The following is a 5,083-nucleotide window of genomic DNA, read 5'->3' as shown; positions in this document are numbered from 1 at the left end:
GTAGCCATCTGTTACTTTCTGGTCACTGTTTATTGCAATGAAAGACATGCAGTTGCTTTGAAAACTGTAGCAAGTGTTGTGTATCTGGCATGTGTTGTGACCCTACAGTGGGTGCTAGTGTGTCTTCTGTACCTACAGAACTTCAGAAGATGGCTGCATAAAACTAAAAGACATACAGAAAACTGACATGCATATCAGTGGATACAGCATCTCTCCAAGTTTAAATTTAATACATGCCATGGCACAGTTGCAGTAGCAGCTAGATGTGTGTTGGAACTTGTAACCAAATAATCCGCTCCATATTGTCACCTAGAATTAGTTAGCACTTACAAATCAGCAACACAATGAATAGAGTTTCCAAATGGGCTGCTATTGTGCTTTTCTGGGCATTTCGTGTCAGCGATTCGATGAATTGAAGCCACTTATTAATGTTTGCTGCACGGTAAATTGTCCCCCTATTGAGCATTCATAATATGAGTTAAAACTTGGATACACGCACTATCCACTGATATGCGTCTGTTTGCGGTACGTTGTGTCTTCATACAGTCGTCTTCTGAAGTCTCAGAGGAATTTTTGAATAACAGTGTATGGTGTGGTCATTAATTTATCAAGGATATTAATGCACTAAAATTGGCTCCTCATGCGTGCTATAATGTAATCTTCATAGAACTGTCTTTTGACAGCTCTTAAAAAATTACTGTCAAGTTCAATAACCACCTTAAAAATAATAGAAAGAGTGGTGACTTTGCAATGAACTTACTAGTAATGAATGGTATTTGGTGACTGGCCCAGTTAACTTCATTATTTGCTGGGAGTTTCGGTTTTGAGTGTCCTCAGTCTCTGGAACCTGTCCCAGCTCCTTCTCCCACTCTGCCGAGAACAATTGTGAATAACTTTGGTTGTATCAGCATATTGTTCACTTTAAACAGTGCACAGTTTTACATTTCTGAACATTTAAAGCAAGTTGCTTCTAATCTCTGCACCATTTTGAAATCTTATCAAGATCTGACTGAATATTTATTCAGTTTATTTCAGATTGTACTTTGTTAGAGATAACTGTTTCACCCGGAAAAAGCCTGATTTTACAATTAATATTGTCTGCAAGGTCATTAATGTTCAACATGAACAGCAAGAGTCCAAGCACACTTCCAGGGGCACACCTGAAGTTACTCCTGCATCTGGTGATGCCTCCCCACCCGAAATAACATGCTGCATCCTCCCTGCAAAAAAGACCTCAACCCAGTTACAAATTTCACTTGATATCCCATATAATCGCACCTTGGCAATAAGTGTAGGTGTGGTACTGAGTCAAATGCTTTTCAGAAATCAAGAAATACAGTATCTACCTGGTAGCCTTGATCCAAAGCTTTCAGTATGTCACGTGAGAAAAGTGAATGTGGGGTTTAACATATCCATGTTTTTGAAATTCATGCTGGTTTGCAATGAGGAGGCAAGTCTGTTCAAGATGTCTCATTATGTTTGAGCTCAGAATGTGTTCTAAGATTCTACAGTAAATTAATGTCAAGGATATTGGACCTTTAGAGCCTTACTGCATAAGATAAGTTGAGAAAGGAAACTTTCAAGGTCTTATTGCTCGGTAGTAGCCATGACAGTAAAAGGTCAGAACTGGCACAAAACTTCTTGTGAGTTATTACCAGGTAAGAAGTATTTTTAAGCAAAGTGCAGGTTAAGGTGATGTCATCTGTGATTCAGACTCTTTGGGGAAAGATCTTGGGGAATATTATCATGTAAAGATAGTCAAGAGTACAAGCAACAGTTTGATCCATAATCTTAATTTAAAATTGTTGATGGCATGAAGTGCATTGCTGAGAATGCTTTGCATGTCAGTAACACGACTGCCTCACACTCTGAGCAACATGATAAGCCATGGATGAAGTGCTCTGTGCACTGTATTAACGCAAAACTTGGAAAAAAATCGCATTCACACATAGCTATGAATAGCCAAATCATATGTGGTATGGTTTGCATCTGAATGACCGGGAGGTGTTGCTTCCATGTCAGAATCAGCCAGTAGAATCAAAGCAGTATCCATCCAAACTTTCTGCGGATGGTGCGGCTAAGTACAATGAAGTACTGGTACACGTTGAAAGAATCTGCATAACTATCACTAGAAAGTGTGCTAACAAAATTTCAAGAAGCTGCTTGTAGAAATATTCAGTCAGGTCTTGTTAATATTTCAAAGTGGTACAGTAGTTGTCAACTTGCTTCAAATGTTCAGAAATGTAAAATTGTGCATTTTGCAAAATGGAAAAAAAGTAACCAATGACTATAGTACCAATGTGTGAATTGGAATCACTCAACTCGTATAAATATTTGGATGTAGCAATTTGTAAGGATAAAGAAATGAACACATTGTCCCAGAAATGATGTAAAGCAGGTGGCAGACTTCATTTCATCTGTAGAATACAAGGGATATGCAGCCTTGTCAGGCTCATCTCCAGATGGGGAGTACAGAAATTGTATATGGTACTTACTTTTGTAGCATGATGCTCAGTACTGTGTCTGTGACAAGAAGACAGGAAATACTTGATGCATTGCCTTGCATGTTTGTTTAAAGGCACATTGTGTCTGGGGCACTATTGTTAAAAAATCCACCTGGCAGTTGCAAACAAATATTTCTTAAGTGACTGATTGCAGTTTAATCCCGTTTTACATTCACTTAGCAATGTAGAAGATAATCATTTCTTGCTTTAAAAAATTCTGCTGTAGAAAGCATGTGAAGATTTAGTTGTTAGGTAAAGAAGAATAATTGTGAATACGTTCTGTTTTCCAAACCATTTCCAATATGTTATTTCATGTTGTTTGACATTTTCCATTCTCTCTGTTGCAGTCAGTCACTTGTTGAGGTTTCACTGATGGTATTTAACAAACTATTTTCTGTAGGATTTTGTGCTCTGTAACTGAAGTTGATTTATTGCTAAAGCATATGTTGTTTCCTGGCAGATCTTAAAGTACTGGTGCAAGCAGAAAGTTTGCTATTGTTAGAAATTCATTTGTTTAGAGGAGTGACTGTGGAAGTAGATTTATTTCACTGTATGTCAGATAGCTGCATTACACCAATGTCGTTCTAGTACAACTATTTTCAGACTGGCATGTAGTATTTATCACACTAAGTGGAGGTGAGGAAGATTTGTAGAAAAGTTATTAAAAAGTCCAGAAGTATGTGCATTATGTCTGAGATTAACACATCTGATAAAATTAAAACAATTTGGAATATTTTTAAAAGGGAAACAGGGCAACCAAGAGCACAGGAAGACTGCATTTCTATCAGACACAATGAAAATAATAGAGGGAAACATTCCATGTGGGGAAAAATATATCTAAAACCAAAGATGATGTAACTTACCAAATGAAAGCGTTGGTATGTTGATAGAGACACTAACAAACACAAACACACACATAAAATTCAAGCTTTCGCAACCCACGGTTTAAGAAAGCCCACATCCTTTCGCCTTTCCCTCTCCTTCCCTCTTTCCTGATGAAGCAACCGTGGGTGTGAAAGCTTGAATTTTGTGTGTGTGTGTGTGTGTGTGTGTGTGTGTGTGTGTGTGTGTGTGTGTGTGTGTGTGTGTGTATGTGTTTGTCCTTTGTTTGTTTTTGTTTGTTTGTTAGTGTGTCTAAACACAATGAAAAGTTTGTTAACAAGAAGTCAGAAGTATAAAACATTTTTAATAATCATTTTTTAAGTGTTGTAGAGAAAATAGGAGCCAGCTACTCATTAGAAAATGCTAGGCAGTATATGGAAGAGGCAGTACCTAAACAATTTGATAAAATTGAAATTCAACCCACCTCTCCTGCTGAAATTAGGAAAACAATAAAGTCACTCAAAAGTAAATGCTCACATGGAATTGATGGCATTTCCAACAGAGTACTAAAAGCTTGTTTCCAACAAATAAGTAGGATTCTCAGCCACATATATAGTAGCTCACTGAAACAGGGCATTTTCCCAGATAGACTGAAATATGCTGTTGTTAAACCATTGCATAAAAAAGGGGATAGGTCTGATGTTAACAACTATCACCCAATCCCACTTCTGACAGCTTTATCCAAAATTCTTGAAAAAGTAATGTATTCAAGAGTAGCATCACACATTTGTAAAAATGAAGTACTAACAAAATGTCGATGTGATTTTCAGAAGGGTTTTTCAACAGAAAATGCTATATATGCTTTCACTGATCAAATATTAAATGCACTGCATAAGCAAACATCACCCATTGGGATATTTTGTGATCTCTCAAAGGCTTTTGATTGTGTGAATCAAAATTCTTCTAGATAAGCTTAAGTATTGTGGTATGAGTGAGACAGTGCACAGATGGTTTGATTCATACTTAACTGGAAGATTGCAGAAGGTTGAAATTAACAGTACAGATAGTCTGCAAAAATCGACAGTCCTCTAACTGGGGAGGTATCAAGAATGGTGTCCCACAGGGTTCAGTCTTGGGTCCCTTCTTGTTCTTAATATATATTAATGACTTGCCACTCTATATTCATGAAGATGCAAAGTTAGTTGTTTTTGCTGATGATACAAGTATAGTAATCACACCCAACAAGCAAGAATCAGCTCAGAAAATTGTAAGTAATATTTTTCAGAAAATTATTAAGTGGTTCTCTGCAAATTGACTCTCACTAAATTTTGAGAAATCACAGTTTATACAATAAATGGCATAACACCATTGATAAATATAGACTATGAACAGAAGTCTGTTGCTAAGGCAGAATACTCAAAAGTTCTTGGTGTGTGCATTGATGAGAAATTGAATTGGAAGAAACACATCGAAGATCTTCTGAAATGGTTAGATTCGGCTACTTATGATATTTGGGTTATTGCAAATTTTGGTGATGAACATATCAGTAAATTAGCCTACTTTGCCTATTTTCATTCGCTACTTTCATATGGCATCATATTTTGGGGCAATTCGTCATTAAGAGAGAAAGTATTCATTGGAAAAAAGTGTGTAATCAGAATAATAGCTGGTGCCCACACAAGATCACCTTGCAGACATTTATTTACGGAACTCAGGATATGTACTTGAGTCCAACCCGAATAGTTACGCGATCGACA

The sequence above is a fragment of the Schistocerca serialis genome, chromosome 6 (assembly GCF_023864345.2).
Source record: "Schistocerca serialis cubense isolate TAMUIC-IGC-003099 chromosome 6, iqSchSeri2.2, whole genome shotgun sequence".
NCBI lineage: Eukaryota > Metazoa > Arthropoda > Insecta > Orthoptera > Acrididae > Schistocerca > Schistocerca serialis.
Note: the sequence above shows the minus strand (reverse complement) of the source record.